Consider the following 15698-nt stretch of genomic DNA (forward strand, 5'->3'; position numbering starts at 1 on the left):
TCACTATTTGATCACATGGATCACTTACAGATTTGTCCCTTGTGTACTCTCAGTACCTCTTGTTGGTGCCTGTTACCATTCCTTGAAGAATGCAGAACGCTCAGAAAATCTTGGGAAATCAATCAGACCATCAACTTCTGAAGACCTCCCTTCCCTCCTCCAGGGGATGAATGTGAGTGGGACCTATTTGCCTTGATACTTAACATAGAGGTTTCAAAGTTCTTCAACTAGAGGCCGCACCGAGAATTAGGAGTGGAAGTACTTACTCAAAATGTAGCCCCCCCGACACTATTATGCATTGCACCCTTTGTGCAAATCCCAAGAACTGAGCAGACAAGTCAACAAAAGACAGGATTTCTGAATATGCAGCTATGAAAATCGTAATCTTCCTCTCTGTGCATCTGCAACTTTCTTGGATTGTCAGGGTGAGCTGCATACGCTATTGAAGAAAGGAATGCACTTGATGGTCTGGGGGATTTCCAGAGACAGTTGCATGTCCTAAGACTTGAGGGCCTTCTATTTTTTGTGAAAAGTTAGCACCAACAGTATGCGTAGATGCACTTTGAAAGGATGGTGGTATTGTCTACAGGGGTCTCTTTATCCTGTGCGAGCCTAGATGACCCAGAATGTCAACCATTTACGCCACTGGCAATGAGGGTAAGGCTTGAAGGCAGTTACTTTTATTAGATCCGCCATTTAATCTGGAAATGGACCAGTCTCTGTGCAGCCAGTTGGGGAGCATCCCTTGATTTATAGGTTGCTTGGAAAGATATATCTTTTTGTATTATTTTCATTAAAGTATTGCCGGAAAGAGCAGAAAAAAATAAGGTAGAATAAATGTGCAGAGCTCAAGATAAGCTTGTGAAAGGTAGGCAGTTCTCATTGCGTACTCTTGTTTGCATAAACAACTTATTGATTAGGATAATACAAGGAAGAGTAGATCTCACAAACTATCATCCATTAGTGAAGCATAGCCTTTCATACGTGTCTGGACTGTAAACGAAAAGAGAGGTGCTAATGTTTTCCATCCAACTAAATTGGCGAAAAATGTAGTGCCAGTTTTGGCAATGTATTGTTTAAAAGAAGTGTGCACAATGGAGCGCAAATTGTCTTGGGTACTTTTGGCTTGGGGAAGTGTTGATTGGTAGGTCTCAAATTGTTTGTTACAGTAAATTAAATTGGTTACCCAGGCATAGACAGTGGGAGCACCATTTCCATCCCAAATGCAGGCTAACTCATGTGGCCAGCACAATGGATACGCAGTAAGCCTTCTAACCTTTTGGGGGAGAGGTCTGGTGTGCCCCAAGAGTGCCAGTATGGGAGAAGGTGACACCTCCGTCTCCAGCATGGTTGAGAAATTAGTAAAGACGACTACCGCAGTCGCAGCCTGTCAACAGAACACTCCTGAATCCAGGGTGGGAGATGCTGGATTTACACAGCAGGAAACATCGATATTACAAAAAGATCAGCGTTATGTTGTAGAGGCTGTTGAAAATGGAGCTATTGGTAATGAAGAGCCGCTTCTCAAGAAAAATCCACGACGATTTGCTATTTTCCCAATCCAATACCCTGACATTTGGAAAATGTATAAAAAGGCACAGGCCTCATTTTGGACTACAGAAGAGGTGAACCTTACTAAAGTTCTTGCTCACTGGGACTAACTGAAATCAGAAGAGAAGTACTTAATTTCTCATGTCTTGGCCTTCTTTGCAGCCAGTGATGGGATTGTCAATGAAAACTTGGTGGAACGCTTCAGCCAGGAGGTGCAGGTCGCCGAAGCTCGTTGTTTTTATGGCTTCCAAATTCTCATTGAGAATATTCACTCAGAAATGTACAGCTTGCTTATTGAGGCCTATATCAAGGACCCACAGGAACAGGACTTCTTATTTAACACCATTGAGACAATGCCTTGTGTTTGAAGAAAAGTAGAATGGGCCTTGCAGTGGATAGCAGACACAAATTCAACATTTGGGGAACGAGTGGTTGCATTTGCTTCTGAGGAAGGAATATTCTTCTCCAGCTCTTTTGCTGCTATATTTTGGTTGAAGAAGCGGGGCCTCATGCCTGGTCTCTCTCTCTCAAATGAGCTCATCAGCACAGATGCTCTTCACTGTGATTTTGCTTGCTGTTTCAGCATTTGGTGAACAAACCTACAGTAGAGAGGGTCACAGACATCGTACTGAAGGCAGTCAGAATTGAGCAGGACTTTTTAACCGAAGCTTTGCCTGTAAAACCTATTGGGATGAACTGTGAGCTGATAACACAGTAGATTGAATTTGTGGCTGACAGGTTGTTAGTAGAACTTGGATTCTCTAAGATCTTTCATGCAGAAAACCCCTTTGATTTCATGGAAAACATTTTATTTGAAGGAAAAAACTATTTCTTTGAGAAGCAAGTCTCAGAATATCAACGGTTTCGGATTATGACACAATCAAAGGATGACGTCTTCACGTTGGATGCAGGTTCTTTTATTCACTTTTTAGATGTATTTATGTTATGTACGGGTCAATTTCCTAGTCCTATTTACCTTTTCTTCGGGTCCCTACTTCTTTAGTATATACGATTTTAATGCAGTACAGTTGAGCTAAGACTCCTAATCGATTAATGTAATTTTATTGAAGGAGGATGAATTTCCTTCCGCTTCACGAGGAGTTGTAAATATGTTTTGAAAGACTTGCTACACCGTTTTCTGCTTTAATATGCACTAGAAAAGGTTTGTTTTATTTTGCACACCGATGTAAGTTGCGGTCTTTAAACGGCAGCTTATGATTTGATGTATAAGCTATTCACTCCATCAGGTGCTTGAGAGCACAAGCCACGCCCTCTTTGATGACTCCGCAAACTCTTCAAGTTATCATTCGCTCCAGCGCTGGGATTCCTATTGCAACTTTGGAATCATTGTTTTGCAAAGAGTAAGCACACCTTTTTTCAATCTTCACTGTTAGAATTGTACGTGGAATCCTAGCCCCTCAGCCAGTTGCATTTGCATGCAGGTAAAAGCGAAGGACTGGATCATTTAATAACACCAGGAAAAGGTTCGGGAGTGAATGCAAAAAGGGAAGGCTTTGAGTTGGTTCTGTTTTCAATATGGAGTGTATTTTATAGAAAGCAATATGCAGGTTGGCATCAGGACGTGACATCTTCCCCATAATGTGCAAGAAATCAACTAGGTGGAGATGCCAATTCATTAGGTATATTCAATAATAGTGATGTCCTATGGGGTGATGAAAGTCAGTGAACCTGGTGTTGAGTATTTTGTGTTCCATTGGCATTCATATCAGTATCCAGTATAAACTGAGAATCATTTACTACGGGACCTGCTACTAGATGGATATTGTTATGTACGTAATTGTGAAATGCAGTGCCCATTACTAAGGAAGTATAGTTCTATTAAAATATGTAAATGCCTTACACAAGGGGGAAAGGAGGTGTGGAGAAGGAGGTATGCCGCTTATAAAGATACTGCTAATTACTAGTTGGGATGAGGGATTTCTGGAAAAAAGCAAATGCTATTGTTCCATGTTGACTGGACTCTTTTGTGATGGTTTCAATGAAACTTTTAAATCAAAATCTTGAAGAAAAAAAAAAGAGAAATGAGTATAGACGTCCAGGCAGAATTTATTAACATTAGGGCTTCTCCAGGCAAAGTCAAGGAAGTTCACTATGGTGCAAAAGTTTGGCGCTCTCTGCAAGACCGCACTTCAGTTGGACCAAACAAGTGCTGTATGCATGATGCAAAAACTGTGAATGAATCAAGCGCAGCCAGTTTTTAAGGGCTATAACACGTATTTGTCCACAGCAGAACCTCCACTCCTTATCTGTAACAGGGTGCTGGAGGTCCCCAGCCCACGTATCCATGGCTGCAGGACCAGTGATGGGAGCCCTCTTCTGCACCAACCTATACACTCTGGTAAAAAAAAAAAAAAAAAAAAAAACATGGGGGGGGGGGGGGGGGGGGGGGGGCAAGTGAGCAACAGGGTCAACGTTTTGGAAAGGGGAGGTTCCTGTAGGAAAGAGGCTAGGGCCCACTGCATGACGTTTGAAGCGGGGTGCGATTTACCATGTTAGAGAAGGATAGAAGTTCTAGGAATCTACCATCTGGAAATATGTTGCTTATCTTGTCAAGCCCTAGCTTTTGAAGCTGTGTAGTGATTTTTCGCTCCTTGGCCAGGGTACATAGTGGAGGATGGCTCAGCAGTTGCTTTGGAGTTCAGAGATTGCGGTATAGTGTTCTCTTGAGGATTTTGCCCCATGCTAATTGGGTACACGCTTCCTAGTTAATTGTAATGAAAGAACACAGTAGGGACTGTCCAACGAGAGAAGTGAGAGGAATGGGGCCTGCAGTACCTTTTTCAATGGGTACATTTAGCATGGAAAGAGGGATTTTACGGATGTGATCTGACTGAGGGGTAATTTTAGCTATGTCCCGGTGTTACAGACATAACTGAGAAACAATGATTTATTCCAGTTTATCGATAATCTTGAGGAGCGTCCAAATGTGAAGAATTCTCTAATGATGGTGGAGGTTCGAGACTGGGTTTCAAAGAAACATTAAGATGTTATTAGCCCCATTTGGAGTGAAGTTGCCTAATTATAGAAGCTAGCGATTTAAGGGCAAACAAAACTGGTAAGTGGGGACAGACCTGTCTGGTAACCCCCGTGCTTGGGATGGAGGAGGAGGGGAGACATTTTTCAGATTCTTGCACATGGATTGGACTACAGAAGCCGGGCCCATCGCAGGAAACTCACTGGCATCACTATCTTTGTTAGCTTAGGAGACAGGTGTCCCATTCTAACAGGCTGATGCATAAGTGGCATCAAGAAACACTGCCACTGCATCTCTTAGTGGGTCTAGCGGATGTAGAAGAAATAAGAGGGTGCTCAGGTTGTGGGCCTCCGATCTACCAGGTTAAACTGTGATTGGTCCAATAGGACATGCATAGATTGATGGGGAAATAAAAAAAAAAAAGAAAGGAAAATAGCACTAACTGGGCACTATTATGCAATATTATAGGTGATGTCTCCTCCACAGGTAACAGAAGAGTGCATGTTTTTTTATTTATACCAAATGTATCCAACAACAGTGCCTGGATGATATTGATACAATGTTTCTACTGTTTCTCCACATGAAGAAATTTCAGTAGAAAGAACGATCATTTCACAGCAATTGTAATTTTATTTTTGGCATTCACTGATAAGCTCTGGGCACACATTTTCCATTTGTGTGCAGGGTCCCTACCTCGGTTTTGCCAGTTAGGATTACCTTCCCCATTTCTCCTCAACAAAAACTCTGGGCACGGCTCCAAGCGCACAGCTACAGATTGTTGCAATATCCCGCCATGACAGAGTAGAAGTGTGGTGTACACAATGATGGGATAATGTGGTGGATTTAACGAATAAATGTACAGCTGAATGTTGATGCATAACAAGTATTTGGATACTGTTAATTTTAAGGTTTGTATGATTTTCTCATACACCCTGGACGCAGGTATGTACGTATCTGCGTATATGTGTGTATAAACATGTGTGTATCTATATGTGTCTATATCAATGACAAATATAATAATATAATTGGTTGCAGGAGGTGTATTTTTCCATCCTTGTTTTTTCCTAGGATTCAGAACATGGACGAGAAGATGTGTTTCTGTATCCGCCTGTCTATGTCCTGTTTTATGTTTTCATAATTTATGAGAGTTTTGAAGGGTGCATCTCAATAGATAATGTACAGTGACATGGATTGCCTTCATGCCTTTGTAGACTGCAACTATATTTCTATTCTGGTTTTGGGTGTTGAACATACCTATATTAAAACAGAGTTATTCCGACCTTGAGATGTGCAATATAGTACTGCAGTACAGCTATTGGTAACACAATTCTGATAAGGGTGCAGAATATGAATTGCATCCTGTTTTGTGTTTTTGCACTAAGTAAGAGTATAGCCACACGACAACTGCAGACGGTATGCACAGAGTAAAGATATTACCCTTAGCTCCACTTTAGCTTCACCTAGTTGAGTTACAGGTTTCCAATGTAGTAGATGTATAGTTTGCAATGAAAACGATTGTGCCTTTGAAATGTGAATATTACTGTCCTGCCCACATTAGTTGAAAGGAATGGTGCTACTGACAGTGATGTAAGTTACATGTATTATAATGATCCAGCTTTTGATATGAGTAACAGTTGACAGGTGGTACAATAGACTGTGGGATTAGGTGTGCGGAAAGAGGAGGGGGTGTATTGATTGATTTAATTCAGTTACCCCAGTGAGATATGTCACCTTATGAGGTTTTGTGCATCTGCTGAGCTGTTCTGGATTGATACACTACAACTTGCTTCATTGGTCAAGAGACGCATACTTGACAAAAGTGGCCAAAATGAGAGCCGACTAAAATACTGTTTGACTGGCCTACGCATGTCTAGTGTTGAACTATCAGTATCTGTTAAGTCATTTTGACAGCAATGTTGCTTTGCCTTCAGTGTCAGGTGCTGCAGGCTCTTCCTGGCTAGACGACTCCGCCTGGACATGATCTCCAACAGGGAGATTGGGCCCGAGTCACCTGTGAAGTGGGAGGGACTGACCTCCTGGATCCACAGCTCTTATATCAAGAAGGTAGTGGATCATGGACATCTGCAGCAGCAGAAACGAATGGAACAACTGGCTGCCCCACCATCACCATTCTGGTAGAGTCTCTGGTCAACAAGAGCTGCTCGTGCTGCACGCCTCCAAAAGACAGAGGGTGTAAGCGGGCCCTGTTTGGTTCTCATACAACATACCCAAGTGAGCATTAAGTGCTGGTTATCCTTTGATGCCACACTGACGGGGTACCCCCGACTGTGGCCACATCCGATTGCCGTTCCATGGTACTGTGACCACAGGCTGTTGGCTCCAGAAAGAGGGTCCCTCTACAACTGCAACACTTAAGGATCTCTTCATCTCCTCCAACGGGTATAAATGTGAAGACTAGGAACACGGTCAACTGTCAACTTCAGCTTCACAACCTTCATCTCCTGAAGTTCTGGATGATAGACCTCACTAAACCTTCAGTTCTAGAGTACCTGGCCTCCTTTCTACAATACCTTTTCGCCTCAAGTACTGGTAACCTCTGGGGAAAAATATAAGGTATAGGAAATTCATAATTTTGACGTACTCTTTTGAAATTCAATAAGGCAACGATGTCCGATTCCTCTTCAAGGCCCCCAGGAAACGGTTATGGGTACCATTGGTTTTCTTTGTGCTACTTCTCATGGTGCCTGCTGTTTCCCATGGATCACTCTTACTTCAGAATACGAGCACTAAACGACACTTAGACTTTGAACTTTGAGACTTTGAACTTCTTTCCCAAATTATCAATACAAGTAAATACCACAGAAATGAGCAAAAATGCTTTGAGGGACAAAAAGAATGTTAAATTGAACGTGAAGTATGATGTAAAGCTACATATGTTATGCCACACACCTGCTCCAGCAGTGCATAGTGAATAACAAAATACAGAGTAGTATTGTACATCACCTTCACCATCTATGGCGGTGAAAGACATAGAACAGCATCAACGTTCCATTTCCTGTCAAATAAGAGTTGTCATTGATGCATAATATAAAATACATAGGGATCACAATAGGAGGAATGGGTTGTTGTTAGGCTCAGAATAGACCGGTAAGTAGTAGCCAAACTTTGCTTCCCAGATTCCATGTAGGGGAAGCAAATATTTGTTCCTAATTACACACACACACAGCAGATAATAACTAATGTTAATGTCCCATTTTCAACATTGTCTACACAAAAAAACACATATAGTTATATATCAGGTATCCGCTGAAGTTTGAACAAGAGGTACAAAAATATGACGCAAGACAGCAATAGTAATGATTCCCACGATAGCAACAGCATGCATACCACACACAATGTCTAAAATTAAAAATTGAGAGGTACAAGACAGTTCCAAGAGGATTGGGAACACTGTTTCATTGTTGATTATCAGAGGAGGGAATGTGGAATATGGCTAATGAATCAATTTTATTATTTCTCCAGGCCTGACTTCATCCGTGATACTCAATGCTTAACAGGCCTGAAAAACATATGCAAAAGGTTGGATGACCATAACTAAATTAACCCTGACGGACAGCTTGAAATGCAAGGCTTGCTTCAAAGAGACACCTCACGCAACACACATTGCTTCATTCACCCAGCAACAGACAGACATCTGAATATCCACATAAATCTGAGATGAAGAAACTGGTTTGGTGACGCTTGGAAAGTCCCAACGTCTGAGAAATGTGCAGGTCACACTTGTGATCATCTTGTATCACGCTGCCATCATGAAATGTCGTTCTACTGTGATTGGATTGATGCCTAATATATGTGTAACACCATGCATCACCTGATCAACATCACACCATGTACTTGATGAAGAAATTACCTCTCTGTTGTTCTGACTGAATGATGTATTTTCAAATTTTTTTGGTTTTCATGCATAAAAAATTGTATCGGAGTTCCGCAATTCGGACTGCTTGGACTTGGCCTCTCAAGCCATCAGTTCCCGTGCACGTATTAAATTGTCTGTCTTTTGGTTTTGTTCCTGCTCTGAAGGAGGCTTCAACAGTAGCAAATTCAGTAACTTATTTACAAGGACCTTAGGAAGGATTTTGTCGATGGTGTTGATGAGTGTAAATGGTCAATAAGAATAGCAGGATTTTTGTGGCTTTCCAAGCTTCAGAAGAGTATCAGGGCGGCCTTTTGGAGCAACAGGGTAGAGCGCTGGCGGCTTGCCCCTCCTCATACATCGCCAGTAGTCTGGGGGTAAGGAGATGAGAATATTGTTTATAGAATTAACTAGAGCGTTCATCATTTCCCGGTGTCTTGCTTGTAGTAATGCTGGATATCACTGCTTTAATTTCTTTACGAGTAATGTGATGATCTAAGAATTGATGGCGCAAGTCAACTACCCAGGTCAATGTTACACGTTCAAAGAAGCTGGCGAGATCAGGGGGTGTCAGGAACGTTTGGGATACATAAAGTTTGGCATAATACATAGTGAATTTGTTTTAAATATTTTCTACTTTATTGACCATATTGTCAGTATCTGCTACAATTATTACTATGTAATTTGCTGCCCATGGAGAACAGATAAAGCATGGCCAGTGTATTTCGTTGATGCTCACCCTTGCCATATATTCACACCCTGGTATGTTTGCCAATGTATTTAAACTCTTGATCTGTCACTTTGTTGAACTTAGAAAGCTTAGTCTGAATTTAGATATTGTAGTATGAATTTGCATATAGGTTGCTTCTAGTGACTGAATGTCTATTCCCTAACCTGTCCAATTGCATCCTTACAGCCTTCCTAACACATGCTACTTGGCTATGCCCTCTGATTACAGCATTAGAGGCTAACTTCCATGGGCCCACTCTGGTCACAGAATTCTCAATATACACAAACTATTCAGTAATGGCTGATTTTATGTCTTCTTTGAAGACTGTGCTTAGGAGTGCCTGTGGTTGAGGCCCCACAAGAAGGGAGGAAATGAGATGGTTAGCTTTAATAGAGAGTGATCTGACAGTGTGTGTGCAAGGTGGTCTGTGGACCTTGTCCATGCATAGATGTCTTTAGTGGTGATCCAATAGTATAATCTGGTCCAGGAGTTAGGCGCTGAAGATCTATGTGTACCTTCGAAAGTGTTTGTGTGTCTATTATGCCAGATGTAAGGCATGTTATGAGTAGGGGTGATGGGGTGCGGAGGAAGATGTGAGCAGTCTGCCAATTGGTCCAGCACTAGATTGAAATCTCCTCCCCATATTATGGAACAGGGAGACATGGAGATGCCTTTGCCCGAAATCTGTTGTATAAATTCTGTGTTTGGGCTGTAAACGTTAATAAGAGTAATGTTCTTTCTTCACAGTCTTTCCTGGGCAATGTTATATCTTGAAAGGGTGTCATTAATAGCATGTAGTAGTTGGAAAGGCAGTACACATTTAATGGGAATTCCAGTTCCTCTGGTATATGCAGAATAGGATGGCAAGGACTTAAACCCACTCCATTTCAATGCAAATCTTGCCTCTGTCTGCATACTTATATGTGTCTCTTGGAGCAATGGAATTTTGTGGCAGTCTAAATATGCTAGGTTTTATGGAACTTTATGAGATTATTTAACCCCTAAAATTTCACGTAAGATACTGATACATCCCAATAACGTTAGTCATTGAACTGTACGTTGTTTAAAGGTAGGAGAAAAGCCTGCCTACTTCTCACTTGCAGGCGGAGGCATGCTGCTGTCATGTGCACTGTGCTCAGAGTGTCCCAGCAATGCAACATGTGATCTATTTGCTTAAATAACATAACTGCCCGTTTCCTACCCCCCTCCAATCTAACACCCAAGCCAGCCAGTGACTATCTCCCTCCAGTAATTCCTTGCAATAAAAAACTGATAACCAATGCAGGCCAAATAAATTTAGGGTAATCATGACATGACTAAGGGGGCTTCCCTGGAGGTGCCATAGATGTAGGTTGATCAGCACCCCTTTAAAGGTGGTGCTTGCTGGGGTTGTTTATTTGAATGGACTGTTTGGATCATCTAACTGACAAACTAGTTTAAATTGAGGAAATGGATATAAAGCACAAATAGCTATCATGGTAAATAACCGTGTACAATGGCCCACCGGGTCCACCCCACGGATTGCAATATTGGCCTCAGCTAACCAGGGCGAGCCATACTGACCTGCAGCTAGCAAGACATCTCCAAAAATAGTTTGTCCTCGTAGACAGATCCATGAATATGCTTAGAGAGTTACATGCAAGGGCCTAAAATCACAGACATCACAAACCTGCTTCCCCTTGAGGGGGCCTGGGGTAAACACAAAGACATCTAAAAGTTTGATGGTCATCATTCAGCTGCTCCCTTAGCACTGGGGATGTGAGTTCTGGGCTGGTTGATGGCATGCAGCTTTTTAACAATCAGCACTCTGTAGATTTGTGATGTGTGGTGTATTATTTCTAAGCGCTGAGGATAGCATGACAAACTAAATAGCCACCAGCTGAAGCTTACATTTGATAGGGAGGTATTTGCGTTTCACCTACTGCGCAGCAATGGTTTTGTCTTAGTAAATTGAGATTGTGTCGTTTTTATGTGAGATGTTTCATTCTTCCCTTGCCGGTCTGAGAATCATGTCCTAGTCTTTAAAACTTAAAAGATAGGTGATGGCAGGGCGAGTTGCAACTTCAGGAGCGGGGCTGTGGCCCAGACAGAGATGAGCTCATTCCACAGCAATCTTGTGAAAAGTAACTATTAGGACCGACGAATTCTGGGATACCAACTACACGCAAATATCTCCGCAGAACCGGGTGAACAATCTTCATTTTTCACTTCAATTGTGCTGAGAATTTTCTCCATGTATATTCATTTTTCGTTGTTGATAGTGTTGTCATCTTCAAGAGTATAGTTTCATGTCTCAAATGTTTCTAATCTTTCTTCTTGGCTATCCAGTTTGGATTTCATCTGGCTCCCACTTTCAGCCAATTAGTCTGTTTTGCGGTCCATGGCTGTGAAGCTCTTTTGCATAGTAAGTAGAAGAGTTTTTACATTCACATTTTTCTGCTCCACCAATTTCTCTGGGATGCCCTGTGATTCCCCAGCGCCATAGAGTTCACCTGCTATAGACTATTATTTAGTGGCAAATGTCATCTTAGTTTTCTTGGCATTGTTTTTGCTCATCTCTGTAATCATGGATGAGGAAACACACACACACACAAAGGTTTGGCCGGTAGCACAGAAGACTGGTGTTCGGTTCTTTGTGCTGAGCGCATACAGAAACACAACTATTTGGTTTATCAAGTGGGCAGAGTCGCAATTATGCTGCAGGATAACGGAGGCAGAACATCAGTCCCAGAGAATGTTACTTATGTATGAAATGGTCTTCTTATCAGACACTGTTGGTTGCTCAGAGAGGGCGCAGGATGGGCTAAGTGCAGCCAGGGTTTACTGCTTCCCAGGCCTCTGTGTATGCCGGTGCCATGCAGCACATTGGCTTATGATCCATTTTAGCATTCTGCGAGATCCTGCTCAGGCACAGTCGTAGGGGAGGGAGGCATAACCAGGATATCCTCCATGCATGCCCCCAGTCCGCCAAAGCTTTACAGATTAATTGGGCCTTCAAGGTTTCTGTTCTGATGGAGAGGAGCCGGCTCCACCTCCTCCCCGACATTAAAGAGGCATCTAGAGGCAGGAAGTGCTCTGGCTGGCTCTGGGTGTAAACGTCTGCGTTGCCCAAGGCAGCCAGCGGGAGAAGTGGGCGCCCCAGTCCACATAGGGTCACTAAAACTCAGAGCACCTGCCTCAATCCCCGACAGGAACCTACACGGCTCATGGATGCAGCTCCAGTCTGGAGCCCGGCCCACCTTGAACTTCCCTGCAGGAGTAGGATGCTAGTGGGGAATGAAGAGATGAGTGCAGAAGGCCAGAGGGGCTCCGCTGTTGCAGCAAGGGTCCCCGTCCAAGAGTTATTGAAACCCTTCAGTAATTTCAAATTAATTCAGTGTACTCTGACCCTGGTATCGGCAGCTGTCGGCTGCCAGCTTTGATACTACTCAGTGTTTAGACTGTCGAAAATGTGCGTTAGGGAAGACAGTTGAGTCTCTGTGCAAGGGGCTAAGGCACAGGAGCAGCTGTGATTATTTTTGCCTCGGAGTAGAGTTAAGATGACGATGGCACTCGAAGCCTGAGTCAAGTGTGGCAATGTTACTGCCAGGCACTTTGGTGCAACCGGGAGAAGACTTTTTCCTGCACAATCCCACTATTACATGTGCATGTTGGATGATGTGAACACATCTTAGCTCTGTTACATGACTGGTTGTCCAACTTTAGACTTTTTAGAAAGATCCTCTAGTGTTTAACCTCCTGTAAGAAAGTGTCAGATTTCCGGGCACTGCACATGGAGGGATGAATTTTAAATCCTTACATGTCACGTTCAACATTGGCAAAAATAACAAAAATACCCAATAATTTTTTATCCCCCCCCCCCTCTTTTCCTTAGTATTAAAACTGTCTGCTGTCATGCATTATAGAGTATGAAGAGGTCACACGGAAAACCATACTTTGTTTGGCAAGGCAACTTTGACTTCCCTCAGGAAAGCATTTACTTTTGTTTTTTTGCTTGTCCTGGTTAGATGAGTCAGATAGTGCTTGCAAAAGAGAAGTACCAACACTTCTTAGTTCAAAGCTCATAATGTGAGAGGAGCCATTGTCTCAAAGGCTTTCCTTCTTCGAGGCACATTGGAGGATATCCTCAAAACATCAGATAGGTTCGAGGAGTCAGATGTTTTTTCAGAAGTGTGGGAGACATTGGCTTCTTTGGTAGTAGGTAAGCTTTAAAGGGGCATTTTCCTACCTAGAAGTGAAGGAAAGTTGCACTTTATTATGGATACTGAGGCCCAATTATCCCACCCTAGTGAACACTTTTGTTATGATCTTAGAGTAACGGATGTGTATAATGCCCTCTCTGGTCTTAATACTGGTCTTAAATTGGATGTATCATGAAGATATGTGATTATGATATGATGTAATAGGTCAAGTGGAATCGTGGCCAGTGTTTGGCATTTGGTTTTCAATACTGTGATGTGTTCTATGGGAAATTGTTGGCAATAAATCTGAAGCAGGGGATGTTCATGGCTGTATAACAGCTAGTGCTGGTGTTGTCTTCCACTCTTCAGTGAGGGGTTGGTCAGAAGTAAATGTAAGGGATGATACTTTCCCCTTCACTGCATCTATTGGAAGAGTAAAGTTCTGGTTTAGATGTCTACATGAGTAAATCTGTTAGGGAACTGGAGTGGTGCCTTTGCGTTATGCGAGGTATTTTTTCTGGGTAATATTGTGTGAAGCTTGTTATCCTAGATTAGTAACCTACGGGGTAAAGAAAGCTACATGTGATCTTCATTCCTGTGTTCCCTTAATAGAGCCATGACTCCCCTTCAAAATTTCCTGAAAACATTTACATTCTGTGCATATTTCACCGCCCTACAATTGCATGTCAGTTGTAAGGGCATCCTCACACGTAAACATGGGATCAATGTCGGATCTGTGAGTACTCAGAACATTGATCATTTGTTTTTACTTAAAACTGTTTTTGGGCTTGGCATACTTTTAACGATCTTTTCAGCATGGACAATATTTTTAACAGTGTGGTATGGTTTGCCCCTGAAAGTTCTTTAGACCCGGGGGTTTCTTGCGGAAAACTGAAAACCGACAGCAACGCGTGCATTCAGGTCGGATGCTATTGATTGCGAACATGCATCTTTCAGGGCCTGAGGCACTGATTTTTGTGGCTCAGCAGGTTTTTTGGCACATCAGTGTTTATCATTGTGGTTATCAAAACAATGATCTCGCTTGCCACTTCTTAAGAATTATACAAGGGGAGTCTATTTTTCCAGAGTTCATTGAGCTCATGTACCTCACTGGAACACTGTAAAGGCAGACGAAGTACAACCAAGAACGTGGGTTCAACCTGAAAAAAAAATGTCAACGTTTTGCAGGATTTTTTGTGGCTATTTGCACCAAAGCGTTTTCTTTTTAGCACAGAAGAATCTTTCGGTTCACCTGCTCCAGAATCACAGCCTCTCCAAAATTGCAGCTTCGTGGCCAACATTTGAAAGGGACCAAATCCACTGACAGATAACCCACTTGGCACAAAGTGCTACATGTGACCCACCCCCCCCCCCAAATGTTCAAGGCCTGGAGACTGTTGTTATAAAATTGGGACTTGTGACCTTTTGAGGTCACAAGGATCCAAGGTGAACTGCAAAGAAAAACACACAAAGTCCTCAATCATTCTGCATTCATTACAAATATGTTGGTAGAAAATACCTATAAAGATGGAGCAGAAACAAGGAGAATTGTAGGGTAGTGAATGAGTCAAATTTTAGAATACTTTGAAAATGACATCCACCTAGCCAATGAATTTCAGTTTTCGAAAATGTCTCAAGGGCATCTCAGCATGATTTACTGTTCACAGTTGAGCAGAGATTCCGTGGAAATGTGGGGGTAAATTAGGGGAAGCACATGACCGTGGCACTGGCAATCTGTTAACACATTGGAGTTATTTTTCCAAGCTCCCCTTTCCATAGTGCAGATTATATAAAACATTGAGGGATCCAGCGTGGATAAGAGAGCAAGGGATATATAACTATTATAATTATAAAGATTCATATTTTAAAGACTGGGCAAAGAGGCTAACTTCATATTATAGCTTTTGTGGAATAGATGTAATTAATTAAACCTGTGTCTTTTCCAACAGATGATGAACGCTTCCATCAACCAAATGAGAACAATGTTCACCGTCACGAGGAGGGCATGGGTGACACAGAACTAGGGATAATACCCATGACTGAAAAGGCACCACATCTCCGTCAGGGACGGTAAGCATGTACATGCACAGCTATTTACACACTTCTTCGTTCCACTCTATACATTAGAGCACTTACACATTTACAGCAACACATGTGAAAACTTCTGCCAGTCATGCAAGACACCAAAACGTTTCCACAACAGACCCCCCCACATCATTTCCAACCTCATAAGTTAAACAGTCTTATCACTCATTCTTGCTCCGTTATGCGTTGTGGTGCACTCGACACTGAAACAACTCCAACACAGCCTACGCTGCAGCCCTACATCCTTCCAAACACCATAAAGCACCATGCTATCATCTGCAA

General features: G+C 42.4%; 1 pseudogene; it reads left to right on the forward strand.

Annotated features, from left to right (window-relative positions):
- The first annotated feature begins 1445 nt into the window (after positions 1 to 1445).
- On the forward strand, positions 1446 to 15405 carry LOC138283641 (ribonucleoside-diphosphate reductase subunit M2 B-like; annotated as a pseudogene).
- Positions 15406 to 15698: the final 293 nt, after the last annotated feature.

Source organism: Pleurodeles waltl, chromosome 3_1 (assembly GCF_031143425.1).
Source record: "Pleurodeles waltl isolate 20211129_DDA chromosome 3_1, aPleWal1.hap1.20221129, whole genome shotgun sequence".
Taxonomy (NCBI): Eukaryota; Metazoa; Chordata; class Amphibia; order Caudata; family Salamandridae; genus Pleurodeles; species Pleurodeles waltl.